Genomic DNA, 14,841 nt, shown 5'->3' on the forward strand with positions numbered 1-14,841 from the left:
TGGGGGTTTTTTGTTCTTTTTTTTTTTTTTTTTTCAATCAATTGCTTCATCCTTTTAATAAAAAGTTGGAAGAAAGAATGTTTTATGGTCTTCGCCATAAAGACCATATGGTCCTAGCCATACCAAACAATCACAGCAACAGGCAGCTTCTCTGCTTTCCTCCAAGCACAAAACATTTGCCCCACATATATGTAGCATTTAGGAGTTCTTAAATAGGTGCTGTATAACAGAAGGCTTTTTTTATTATTTACTGGATTCAGTAAGTTATAATTTTGGAAAGATAGTGCTGATATTCTCAGAGCTCTATATCATTTCAATATTTGAAGCATGGCAGGCTAGGGAACCGGTCCGTGTCTACTTTATATGAACATCCAGTGTTTGCTATAACCTTTGCTATTACATTTATTATGCTGCTCATACTTTCCTGATTATTTCTGCTGAAAGTATGTGAATGTCAAAGTGTGAGTGTATTGCAGGGAGGGCTACGGAAGAAGGTCATCTCACTATGCAGTACACACCTCTAATTTCAGGGGAATATGAAATTCAGACACTGTGTGGATTTGGGGCATTTCTACAAAACTGTCAGAAGAAAGCCATGGCCTTTAATGATCACCAGCATCCATGTTCACTTGGGTGTGACTAGATGAAGCAAGAATTCAAACCGAGTCTCCTCATTGAATTGTCTGCTGATTGAGATGTAGCTCAGTGAAAGCAAAATGGTCCCATGAGAATGAATTTCTATTGAAAAGCAAGTGGGAAAACCTGATTTGAGGCTAGGAAGTGTTTTCTGGACAGGTGATGATGAAGAATCTGATAAAGAGGGAAGGGAGAGTGATAACAAAATGCTTGGGTATATTTTTATTTAGAAATAAAAATGCACATCACTCATAAAAAAAAATTATACTCTTAATTTCTTGCCCTTTCTGTGGTAATAAGTTCTGCTTGATCTGCACACAGAACTCACAGAAATTCTGATGAATCAGATGTTGCCTAGAGTTTTGGTATTTCTTTCTGTGAGATATTTCAGATTAACAACTATCACCTTCAGTTGAATTAAAGAGCAGTTTACAGGTCACACGCTCAGCTGTGTGTGTGGTTTAGCCCCAGTGAGTAACTAAGCACCACACAGCTGCTCGCTTACTCCCCTTACCCCTGTGGGATGGGGGAGAGATTTGGAAGGGCCAAAGTAAGTAAACTCATATGTTGAGATAAAACAGTTCAATAATTAAAACCATAATAGTAACAATAACAATAAAAATATAATGAAAAGGAAAACAACGAGAGAGAGAGAGAGAGAGGTGAAACCTTGGGAGGAAGGGAAAAAACCAAACAACAAGTGATGCAACCACTCACCACCCACCGACTGATACCACCGGTCCCTGAGCCAAGATTGCAGCTTCCCTCAGCCAGCTCTCCCCAGTTAATATACTGGGCATGATGTCATATGGCATGGAATATCCCTTTGGCCAGTTTGGATCAGCTGCCTTGGCTGTGCTCCCTCCCCTCCCAGCTTCTTGTGCACCCGGCAGAGCATGAGAGGCTGGAAAAGTCCTTGACTAGCACAAGCACTACCCAGGAACAACTAAAATATCAGTGTGTTACCAACATTATTTTCGTACTAAGTCTAAGGCACAGCACTGTGCCAGCTGCAGTGAAGAAAATTAACTCTATCCCAGCTAAAACCATGACAGCATCCACCCCTTGTTCCGTACCATTTATGCCATGCTCAGGTCCCATACTATCCAATACAACTTCAATAACCACCACCCCTCCTTCCCATCCTGTGATAAAATACACCGATATCATTTATCATCCCCTTAGTCTATGGACCACCCCTGTAAAATATCTGTAGAGGATCCACAAATGTCCACAAAATGTCCAGTGAGTTCATTCAGTCCATGACTTAAGTCAGTCCTTGTTCCATCACTGCTGCACTTTGCTTAGTTCAATGAAAAGTTCATTTTTCATTAATTTGGGAGATTCCCACCATGATACCATTGATATGGCATATAGCTACCATAGTAGTGATGACATAGAACATTATATAGCAATTAACAGCGTACCATTCAGTTCATTGGCTGTTTTCAATCAAAATCAAATCCCCTTGAGGCACACACCGGACTCCTCCACCTTCGCACATCACCCACCAAGTGCACCCAGGTCCTCGAGCAAAAGCAATTCCACGAATGGGTTTGCCTTTGCCTGAGGCAGGAATAACCCAGACTGTTTTCCCCAGCATATTTTTTACGTGCACTACAGGGACTTTATCTCTTTCCACAGTACATAAGGGTTCTGACTGGGCAACGCCAGCCTGCTTGGCAGACCCTCTAGTGTTGACTAACCAGGTGGCTTTTGCTAAGTGTGGATCCCAGCTAAAACCATGACACTGTGCTAACTTTTCTTGGCACCTTATCATATTAAGAATTGGCAGAATTTCCCTCCATTTCTACCTTTCTGCTATTCTTATCCTGTACTGGATAGAAAAATACTAGAAAACATAGCAGAGAATAAAAGAAAAAAGAGAAATACAAGGAGAGTTTCTTATATAGCTCAGGAAAATTCCCCTAAGATGCAACCTCTTTTGATGTAGAGACAGAATAAAATACTGTCTGCCTAAAACAGCATAATGCATTCAAGCCTTTTCAAACCGCTCTGCCTCCTCATAGTCCGGGAAAGTACCTCAGAAAAGGGTGTCCTTATGGGGTGAATGACAACCTACTCTGAAGTTCCTTCCACCCAGGGAAAATATATGGGGTGTCTCAGGCAGCGAATAAATGTCCCTACGAGCCTTATAGTTTAGATCTTGTCAGATTAATCCAGGTTCCTTTTCTGGGTGAAGTAGTTGTCTGCTGGAGCTGCTGAAACCTCAGTGTAGGAGAGCTCACATCAGCAATTTGTGGACGCTGCTGGTGAAACCCTCCAAACCTGTTCACTAGCTTGCTTTAGCGGCAGCTTTTCGCATGGATCGCTGCTCTTGGACCCCTTTTGAAGCACTGCTTTTCATGTGACATACCTGCTTGAACGGAGGCTCTGTGCTGGTCTTGGTCGCTGGTATGTGCTGGGCTCCTCCAGAGAGGAGGACAAGCAAGTGCCTGCAGTCTGACTGCTTGTTTACTCCAACCAGGGAAGCCCTAGCTGCCAGCAGTAACGGGCAGTGAATTCCCTGGCTTTTAAAATATACGCTTCTAGAAAGTAATGAAACGATTGTGACAAAATATAGCAAAGTGCCCTAGTTGTGTTGAATTTATATTTTCTGGTGAGAAAATTCTTAGACCTGGTCACTTCATTCAGCTTCACCCCAAATTGGAGGTGCTTAGGAGAGAGCCTGTTTGCCATGAGGGATGTCTGCAGTGGTCTTCTAGCAAAAATATTATCAGCAATTTTGTAAATGAACTTATGATAATTTTTATATGAAATCTGGCCCTTCAACCTCTTATTTGAATATGGATAAGTCTGTGTAAATATTTATTGGACTTTTATCTATCTTTCTTGTTTCGTAATGAACATATTGTAAATGTATAACTGTCTGCCCTGAAGTCTGCAATAGATAAAATGTAGACAGAGCATAAGTAATGAGAACTGTTTGTCACAGCCTTATATTCTTCAGGGACCTAATATAAATCAAGGTCTAACTCCTCCCAGAGGTCTAGTAATTTTTAAAGTATAGGTTTATTTTCCATTTGTATTCTGGTAACAAGTCATATTTATTATGGTCTTCCTAATCACAGGTCTAATTCACAGGTGACGAGAATTGAAAATAAAAGGCCCTGAAGAATATAATTCCTACATCATTACTCAAGCCATTTTTAATGAAAAAAAAAAAAGTGCGTTTAGATGAGACAATTAAAAAGGATGCAAATTAAGAAAAATAAATTGAAAATTCACAGTACATGAATAGTATTTGCATGGGGGCTACCAACTTAAAGGTGATTAAAATGTTTTCACAAATTACACTATAGCAGGAAAATTGCTCAGTTATTCCTATAGTTAATTACCTGGTTATACAGTAAGTGCTTTTCTTGTTATATTCCATCATTTAAAGGCTGGCGGCTACAGAAGTGGTGTGTCATAGGTTTGGATTAAATCCAGTTTTAAATCTTGGTTATACTGAACAGTGGACTCCAGTTGAAACTGCATTTTAATTTGGGAAAAGTATTTTTGAAAAAGTAAATACCTAAATTGGAAATAGACAATCAATCATCTGGGCCATCACCAAGGCTTCAAAGGAAAGCATATGGGCTTGGCACACAAAGCTAGTTATCCTTCCATGTTGGGTTTGTAATAGTGTAAGCCCGAAACATGAGATTCAGTACTGCTCTACAAAGTATAGCATTAATTTTGATAACGCTGTAATGTTCTGTGAAAATTACTGTGAAGCCATTAAGTTACAATATTCAGATGGTGGAGGGCTAGATTCTGCTTTCAGTTGTACTCAGCTCCACTTGCTTATGTACACTCTAGGGTAGGATCAGGTTCAAATCTCAGACACAAACCTGCAAAATTAATAAAGTTCATTAACTAAAACTATATTATTTACCATGTTTACAGTTGTCTGCAATCCATAACTCTAGCCTCTGAACGTGGCAGTCCCATTTCTTCAGTTCACAGAGCTGAGATTCTGAGGTGCTTCACCCTAATCTAGTTTTAGTAGACAACTGGGAGAAAGAAGATGGGACTTTAATGATTTTACTATTATTTAAAAAAACTAAGTCTATTTGTTTACATAATAAGGTTCAAAGCCTTCCTAGGAATGTCTGTCTTAATCTGTAACCTTCTACTTGTATTATTGCCACTTTATTTTTTTCTGATAGAGTAGGTTATTGCTGTGGTGTGAAACTTTAAAATACAAACTCCTGTTAAAACAGAGGGTGCAATACTGGATGAGAAGCTTTTCTAATGTCTCAGCAAACTCCTATTGACTTTCTATAAGGAGTGCTGAATATGTTCTTCTTCCTCCATGCCAGCAGATTGAAGTGTTCTTCTAAACAAAAATAATGCTGTTCAGATTAAAAAATATATATATTTTGCTGGGACTTACACATGTTTATATACATAACAATTTCTCTAATGGGTTGTTAATAATTACATTACTAACTTTAATATATGAATGAAAGATCTTTAATTTCTTTTGTGATGCAACTACTTTAACCCTGATGAGAGTTTACATAAAAGGAAAAAAATGGGTAGTAAATCTGTTAAATTCTAAAAATTTAGAGAAGCCTTTTTAATTCACAACTGGCAAAATAAAGCAGATTACATTGCCATGAATCTTCAGTATGCATAAGTGGGATGTAGTTAGATGCACAATATCTTTGTCTTACTTATATTTGATAAATAAATAAATGTATGAGATTAAATACGGAAATAGATTTAATAAAATACACTTTTTGTTAGCATTCACAGTTTTTGTTTTTTCTTGCAGGCAGAGTTAAGTCACCTTTGATATAGGTACCACAAACACAGATTGTCTTAAATCTCAAATGGACCAAACACAGAGGTATAATTCCCAGAAGCATAAAATGTATTCAGTTGTAACATACAATCCCAGTTAACATCTTCTTTGGAGGATTGTGAAGATGCAATATAACTACATATTGGAAATATTTGTTCACATTTGTCAATATATTCTTAACCACCATGCTCATACCAATTTCTTCCTTGCTTTGACTGAATATTCATTTGGATCTTTCAAATTTACAGGACAACACACTCTGAATCAAGCTTTATCTGGCCTTGCTTCCAGCAAACATCAGGCCTTAGATGTGAGTATTGTGTTAGGCCAAAACCTGAGCAGGAGTGGAGTGAACGGCCACAAGATTCGTGTAAATATCTCAGTTTATGTGAACTTACATTCACCTGTCCTCAATTCTAAAATTCTGTTGTTTATTCCTGCAATTTTCTTTTTCTCTTGCTCATTCTGCCCATTTTTCTGTGAATTTTCCCTGAAAATTTCCTTTCCTTTTTAGAATTAATGTTAATAAAATGTTGCTATTTTTTTACTAAATACTAGGGTGAGATTTATGAGTTTATGCCAAATAGAATGTGACACAAATGAGAAAAGGAATCCCAAAAGTGATTTTTACCTATGCTAAACCAAGAAAGATGCACCTGCTCCCAAAAAAGAGGAGTCCTTCACTATCCATGTCTTGCCCGAGTTATTTATGATAATTAAGCAGGATTCGTGTATTGATTTTTATGCTAATTCGTTCCTGTTTCAATTCTGCTAGAGATAAGTCTTTCTGTCAGGTGATTGTGATGCTTCTAGTGAAGGTACAATATCTATTGGAAGCATTTCACAGGAAGGTCACAGTGGAAGAAATTATTACTGAATTACTAGTATTAGAGATAAGCTTCTGCTTTTCAGTTTTAGTCTTCTTGCATATCTAAATCACAGTCTTCCTTAATTAAATGTCTTAACCTTGTTAGCCCAAGGTTTACCGTTACTGAGGATGAACTCTTCATGCTTTAAGCCTGTAAATCACTTATGGTGGCAAAACGGAGTGCAGTCCTCTGGGATTATTTCAAGTGGAAGATACCGAAGTGTCACTATTGAGCATTAGAAGACTGATGCATGACTTCAGTGTCTGTTCATCTCCTTTTAATCCTGTCGACTACATGTGTTAGTTAAGAGAGAGAGCTCAGGGGAAGTAGTACAGCATGGCCTGCATCTTTTTGGGTAACCTGCCTTTCTTCCAAAGCGGGGTGCCTTTGCCTACTCTGCCAGGAGGGAGCTGTTATCTCGCCTGAACATTGCTGGAACAAGTTTTACACTGAAGAAGCCAAATCGTGTGATGGAGCATGTTAACAATTAAACAGTTAAGGACCATTGTATGCCCCAGCACTGTTAGTTTACTAGTTATGAATATAGCCATTTTTAAAGCCACATTTTGCCACCGATTTTGGAGGCAAGTATGTGATGGACATCAGTGGTAGCAGCTCCATGCTCCCTGCAGATATTCAGCAAGAGTTAAGAGCCATCACAGGGCACCAGGATAAGTGGTCATCCATCCACACATTGGCTTTTGCACGCAAGGGTTCCTGCGTGGGCTATGGATCAGACTGTTGAAGGCAGGTAAGTATCTTGCTAAAATCTAAAGATTCTTGGTCAGGTTGCCCCTGTATGAGAGGCTGAACCATGCCACCTGCAACTCTGTATACTTCATATTTCTCTTGATGTTGTGCCTCACAGGTGGGGAAATCTTGTCTTCCAGCTAGTAAAAATTCCTAAATGACAAACTGAGGTGACTATAAGAAGCAGAATTCACTGTCTGGTCTGTCTTTATTGGTCACAATTTTAGTAAGTTGAGAGTACGTTAATGAACCAGTTCATCTGTCAGGAAGATACTGACTAACCAACAGTTCAGTCCTGTAAGATACCATTCTCCCCACCAACTTTTCACATAAATACTGGAGAATGTACAAAATCCCTTCCAAATGGAGTGAGTTTTAGTTGCTTTCCTCCCCTGGCTTCTTACCCCTTAGAAATTAGTGTCTCCTTATGCACACCCCATTGGTCGTAATAACTGTGAACAAAACTCAGAGGACAATTTACACAGAAGGTGAAAGTGAATCATGTTTTTAATAAAGTATCGTGTAGGAAAAAAATCCAGATGTCATCTTGTATATAACACAGTGGGTAGAAATGGGAAAAGGCCTACTGGGTCGGGAGGTCTCTGTTCTTCTAGTGCAGGTTTGTTCTCCATAACACATCTGTTAAAAATCTTCCTTGTTCTCTCTAGTCTGGAGTCTCAAGAGGTAGGAATCAAAGACAGCTTTTGAAAGGCTATTTGACAACTTGAATATTTAAAGGTGTCAGAAAGGTATTTCTAATATAGTTTCTAACTTTCTCCTGTCTTAATAGTATTTGGCTACAGTCCCTGCATCACACTGAACTTTTTCTCACTGTATTATACATACCCTTGATGCACGTCTACCTCCAGATACTCGCAGGCTCTTTCCTGTGTTTCATCAGCTACTGCCAGATATGCGCAGCCAAGGTTTCTATTTGCCACAGAAGGGACTCAGTACTCTGAGTACTCAGTCTTCCTTAACCTCATTTAGAAAAGATCATTTTAAAAGGTGAATGAGCAGGTCAAGTTTCTTTATTCTTCCATCTTTGCTTTCATTACTAAAGGTGAAATTCGGTTGCCCTAAACATTGGCATCTGGTGACAGTTTAGATATATTAAAGCATCCTGCCTGCCTTCCAGCCACCACTGCAGAACAGTGTGGGTCTCATCTGTCCTATTCACCAACTCCATGTGGGTCATTGTCCCCTGAGGATGTATCAGAGAAGATTGGGCAACTTAATCATAATAAAAATGTCAACACTGGACATGGACAAGTGAATTTAGACCATCAAGCAACATGGTTAAAAATTGACTCCTGAAGCATTGTTAAGGATAATGACTCAAAAGTATCCATTTAGAGCAATAGCTGATAAGTAGGAAAGAGTCTGTGAGTATGCTAACATAGAGATGTAAAATTTGCTAGAAAAAAGGAAAAAAATGAGGGAGTGCAGGCTGTCTAGTGACTACACATACACACACAAAGTCCTACAGGCCAAATCTGAGTCTCCTTTCAAGAGCATAATAGACCTTTTAGAGATTTCTCTTATCCATCTGTGGATCGACCCACTTCATAATTGCTATTAATAATAATTGTTAGAATTCATTTGGGTTCAGTGGAGCAGTGTAGTGACAATTGATAATAGTATTGAAAACGAAATAAAAAAATACATGTGAAATAATTCTGTAATCTTGTAGGAAATCTTGTAAGACAACTGGGAAAGAGGAAAACAGTATTCTGTAGCTCAATATTGAATTAAAAATATGAATTTTTCAAGTACAAGTATTCATGCTAAGTTACATTATTGTATTGATTTTACTCCTTGGAGTAAATCTTTTATTGTTCTACAAATCATACCAAAAGACTAATTTGATATAAAATAGTGCTGACATGGAAAAAAATAAGAAAGGAAGACCCTGCACTAGAGAATAATATGATAGGATCAACACTTTTTTCTATTTTTGCTGTGAATTTGACAGCTGTGTCTTTGTAAAAGCCAAACTAATAAGGTCAAAGGAAAATATCCATAAAAAGAAAACTGCTGGTCCAGCAATGTTTCATGGTGCTGACACAAACCATGAGGTAGCTCTTCAGCTTGCTTAGTGTACATAGCATTTTCTATTGATACTGATATTATTTTGTTACTTTTTTTTTAAGGTATACTGCTTACCTCACATTTTAGCTGTGTTTTATTCTGATGGTACCCAACAATATGCTTTATATATGTAGGAAAATTTCTAAATCTATTTTTTCTCTTCCAAACCATTGTTTTTTGACTAAACTTTCCACTGCAGTAACTACTTTTTTTTTCTAAAACACTTGACATAGTAAGACCTATCTAGCCACTGAGAATCCACAGCATCAATCTACCAATAAGAATAATAAAAATATTATTTATTATTTGTTTCAGGACCTCTTAGTGTGTCCCTACAAACATGAAAGGTAACAAATTCCCTGTACTGAACAAGTTCACAGTAGTGCTATTCAACTGATTTCTGGCAACAGCAACTTTACAATAAAATGGGATTGTAACTTAGGAACATGGGAAGTAAAATAACCATGAAAATAGTCTTGTACAATATTTTAATGTAAAAAAATCATTAAATTAAAAAGCATCCTCTGCTTTCTTAAGGACGTGAACTTTGTTCTGTTTCTTTTTTCTCAAAACATAAAATAAAACATCCTCTTGAATTTCTGTGATAATATACTGAGAAGCTCATGCAAAACCTATTAAAAATGTTTTTCATGATGCTATTGAATAACTAAACAGTCCTGATCTTGAGATAGGCACACACGTTACCAAATAAAAATAAAGGTTTGCTTCCAGTGTTTTAGTTTGAGGAAATGGGAAATATTTAGCAGAATGTCTATAAAGCATCACCAAAGAGTGTACAGTAATTCTATACTGTTCCTTGAAAAACAAACTCACTGCCAGTTAAAAAAAAATCAGTAGGATTCACTTGATCACATTGAAGCTGCTGGTCTCAAGGACATGACTTTTCAGACACTTGCGGACAGCTTCATTAGAAAATGAACAAGCAGCCAATTAGGGTGTCTGGTGTCCAAAGAGCGATGCCTGTTAACACTGACAGCTTAAATGGATACAGGGGTAATTGCGAACTGTGTTTCTTTTTTCATCGGGGGTATTAACTGGTAATGCTGGCAGAGCGAAAACAGAGCTGTGGTTGAAGCAAAGCCTTTTAGCATCCAGGTTTTACTTACAGATCACATTTATCTCACTGGGATGTGTTGGTAACTTTGAGCATGAGTTACGGAGCTCTTTTCTGAAAGTACAAAAGGGGGCTTTGTGAAGCTTGTCAATACTTCTCTCTCTCATGGTCATACAGAAAAGATTAAGGGGACTACTGAAACTATTGCAAAAATTACTTGGTAAAAAAATAGTTGCATTTTTTTATTTTCTCAGGCCTCCTTTTTTTGTTGTCTGAAAGACAAGATCAATTTATTTTAATGGAATATTTCAGGAATGATAATAATAAAATTCTCTTAAACTTCAGGGAAAAGGATCATGATAATTGGCTTATCTGGATAGCTAAGGAAGTATTTCAAAAGGTGATCTTTTCTAATTAGTCACATGTTCCATTCTTATATTTATTTGAGTGGAGGTCTTTTATGACTCCAGTCTGTAGATCTGCGGAAGCTTGAATTCTGCTGGAGTAAGTTTTAGTCTAAAATTTTAGAATCATAGAATCATAGAATAGTTTAGGTTGGAACATACCTTTAAGATCATCGGTTCAACCGTTAAACTAGCACTGCCAAGTCCACCACTAAACCGTGTCCCTGTGCACCACATCTACACGTCTTTTAAACACCTCCAGGGATGGTGACTCAACCACTTCCCTGGGCAGCCTGTCCCAATGCTGCCAACCCTTTTGGTGAAGAATTTTTTCCTAATATCCAATTTAAGGAGGTCTAGTGCACATAATAAATGGCTGGATAATCAGAATCAGAGATGTGTCATTCCACAACCCTCCATAGGAACCTGCTTCTGCGTTATTAAAATGTGCGATTTACCTACAGGCTTTCTAGATTAATGTTTGAGATCCTTATTGAGCACACAAGAATTAGAATCTAAGAAATGAGTACTCTTTTTTTTAAATTAAAATCCTCCAAATAAATATAATATAATATCAATTCCAAATAATATTTTTCTAATAGTTTAATTAAATAAAATAAAACTCAGGTTTTTTCACTTTGCAGCCCATGACTTCCTCAGGGAAGCATCATCTTTATAACAACTGAAAACAACAGTTTTGCTTAAACATGTCTGTCATTCTGCATCTCAAAGACAAGGCCTTATTATCTCCAAGCCTGTAATCACCTCAAATTTTCTGGTTACCATCATGTCTAAGCTCAGTAAAAATCTGGTAGCATGTTACTTTAAAGCTTTCTTTTAGTAATAGACTCTTGCCTCTGCAGGCAAGAAATTCTGTTTATTTTAAAATGGGCTAAGAATCTGCTTAGGGTTTAGCCAAACACCTGTACATTGTCCTTTTCTTAAACCAAAGGTCAGATTTCCCCCGATGATATTTAGACTGAGAAGGGGCAAAAAAAAAAAAAAAGAGAAGAGTTGACTCGAAGAACCTCATGGTCCTAACATTCATTCTCCATAAAATGCACCCTTGAAAGGCTGGATATGCTTTGGGACCAACTCTTTACCTATATAACATGAATGCCTGGAGTTTTCAGCTGGAGACAGAGGGAAGAGGGAGATCTCTGGATCCAGTGCTGCTATATGTAGTCTGGTCTTCTTTTGTCTCATACACCTGCCTTTGTATGTCTTTGTGACTTTGCATTTATGAAACTGAAAATATACCAATATACGTTGCTTCTGCCTCAGAGTCTTGTGCATCAACAGTGATTCTTGGTAGCAGAGGAAGATGATTCCTGTCTTTAAAGCGCTTCACCTCACTGGTTGTTGCAACCTTTAAACTCTGTGTTTAGGAAGGCTTGCTGCATTTGACTCAAGAATCTCAGCTTGCATCCCTGATTTGTTGCATGGGCTACTTTGTCTGGAGTTGACAAGGAAAGGGTCTCCTAGTGATTGCTGTAAACCAGGTGGACTCACTGCCAGCAGCAAGGAGTTTACTGAGACGGGACTTCAGTGAATGCAGATACCTTATGTACCTGATTTTAGTACGTGTGCACCATTTACCATACTTGTATCTTGAATATGTTTATTATATAAATAAATATATATGTTATATATTTAAAGTAAATCTGTATAGTATTTTCAAAAAGCTTTTTAGATATAGGTTTCTTTTCCGCAATGTTAATTTTTTTCCCATACAATTTTACGCCTCTTTCTGATGACTGTTTTCTGTTCAGCTGGTACAACATACCCCTTGTTCCAGAAACATAACAAAGACTTAATATTGATAGTCACATTTTTATTGTTAGTACACAAGTTTTATAGCCTTTGGCCAAATTATCCCCTTGCTTACGCTGAAGACAAACTTTGGTCTTTAAATCTGTATGAACTAGATATGAAAACCCATATTTGGCCGTTAGTGATTTTTTTTTCTAATAGCAGAGTAGTAGCTCATTTTCTCCCCAGCATGTTTGTGGGAGTTATTGTGGCCATTAGCATGGATCAGAAAAGCATACAGTGATATTCAATAAAACAACACAGAAGGTGTATTTCCAAATTTGTCTTCCAGACTCCTGAGAAGGCTGTGCCCCAGCCACTCCCATTATATAATTCAGTGAAAAAACATGGCACTGGTACCTGTAGCTTTTGGGAGATGAGTAACAGATGGTCTGAGAAGTACTCTGAAGAAGGGGGTGTATGCAACTGGACACAGAAAATTTTTAAGGAATTTTTCAAGACCACAACATATTGCTTATTTAAACGATAATGTGCAAAAAAAGCAGTAAATGAACATAACTGAATAGCTTTAGTGCAATGTCTCTGATGCACCTGGGGAGACTTGCTCAAAGCAGAATTGGAATTGTATCCTGGTTTAGCTGCACGTTAGTGAAAAGAGCCATTTTGAGGCTTTATTATGGCAAGCGGACAGTGCATTCTAAAATATGCTTTTCAGCCACTTTAAATTTGATCTGATAATTATCTTTGATTTGAGGTGTCTCATCATTAGGCCCATCCTGTAAATCAATTTGTGACTTTGAAAAGGCACCATTTATGATTAATTATATTTATGATTCTGTCAATGTATTTTTCAATACATTTTCAGCTTTTCAATATCTTTTTCATCTCTGAAATCATTCTGAACTCTTACACAACTAATGCTTTCACTTGTATGTACATAATTCAGATTGGTACTAGGTTCTCTGCCATGACCAAAATGCTTGGCTGAAAGATTATATTCTTAAAATAGAGATAGATATAACATCCACATACAATGTAATGGTTTCTTTAAACTTAGTGACGACGCAAGGTGAGAAATGCAGAAAAATACGGTATGTAAATAGTAAATGTCTGTATTGTTATTAGAACTGGAAAAGCTTCTACATGTCAGGAGTGAAATTGTGGCCTCTGAAGTGTCTGGAGTTTCTGCCTCCAGTTTCAAGTGATCAGCTATTCATGTCAGAAGTAAGGAGCTAATGGATTAAAAACATCACAAGTTCTTAATGGAGTCACTTCCAAAGCTGCTTTTGACAATCCTGCTCTTCTTCACAATGACAGTTGCATAACAGCTATGCACTCAAGAACATTTTTTTCATAAAACAATAACCATTCTGAACTCCTTAACTTGCCATGCGTTCATTAAAAAGAATAAACTGCTTACAGTATTGTATAAGGTCATCCTTGAATAAAGAAAAATAATCACGGGTTTCAAAGTAAGCTGTAACTGTCACTCCAGCCAAAGGACACAATTTTCATCAGATAATTCACACTTACCATGGGTGAAGTTTGGGCTCTCTACCTGCAGCAGACAGGATATCTGAGCTAAAAGCAAACCTGTGCATGATGCAGGGTACAAGCCTGTGGTATATCTCAGGTGTATTACTGATGCCTGACAAGGTCCCGTCTGTCAGCTGAGCTACAGGAACAGCTAGCATGTATCTTCTTAGCCTATCCCAGCTGCAGAGTGAAGCAAGCTATCTGAAATCCAAGTTAAAGAAGTCTCCACTAATGCATTTTACTTCCCAGTTTGGATGCTAGGGGAGAACTGCAGAGGACAGTCATTTATTCCCACTCAGCTTGGGGGCACTAGTTGTTCCTCAGCCAGTGGACCATTCTGGCAGTCTTATGTTAACACAAAAAAACACCATAGAGAGTATTTTTTTTTGTACCAACTCTATTCCTTTAGATTTGCCTTCCGCAAGAGGATCCCAGTCTTCCTAGTCAAATAACTAAAGCAGTAGCACACAGAAATTTGCCCATTACACTTAGAAAACCATTTAAACATAGTGATAATGAATTGGTTTCTTGCTAAACTGTTAGGGGTGTTATATAGCACCCTGGTTGTATTATCATGCAATTATCTCATGCAGGTCTGCCTGGGAACAAAAAGGGAATTCAGAAGAGATATTTGCTTTTAATTTCCTGCCTTTTCTGCTACCCAGTTTTAAAATTAGCAGACTATACCTTTGTGCATATGTTGTGGTTTAACCCCAGCCAGCAACTGAGCACCACACAGCTGCTCACTCCCCGCCACAGTGGAATGGGGCAGAGAATCAGAAGAGTAAAAGTGAAAAAATCCTCGTGGGTTGAGGTAAGAACAGTTTAATAACTGAAATAAAATAAAAACTAAATAATAATAATAACGGTAAAAGACTATACAAAAGAAAT

The 14,841-nt window shown here is 37.6% G+C and overlaps 1 long non-coding RNA gene across 1 annotated transcript in view; it reads left to right on the forward strand.

Annotated features, from left to right (window-relative positions):
• The window catches only part of LOC135313076 (uncharacterized), a 140,702-nt gene extending 126,864 nt beyond the window's left edge, over nt 1–13,838 (forward strand). Inside the window, exon 5 of the long non-coding RNA XR_010372670.1 lies at nt 5,701–13,838. This is a non-coding gene — a long non-coding RNA (uncharacterized LOC135313076). The remainder of the gene's footprint in view (nt 1–5,700) is intronic.
• The last annotated feature ends 1,003 nt before the right edge of the window (nt 13,839–14,841 follow it).

The sequence above is a fragment of the Phalacrocorax carbo genome, chromosome 4, assembly GCF_963921805.1.
Source record: "Phalacrocorax carbo chromosome 4, bPhaCar2.1, whole genome shotgun sequence".
Classification (NCBI taxonomy): domain Eukaryota; kingdom Metazoa; phylum Chordata; class Aves; order Suliformes; family Phalacrocoracidae; genus Phalacrocorax; species Phalacrocorax carbo.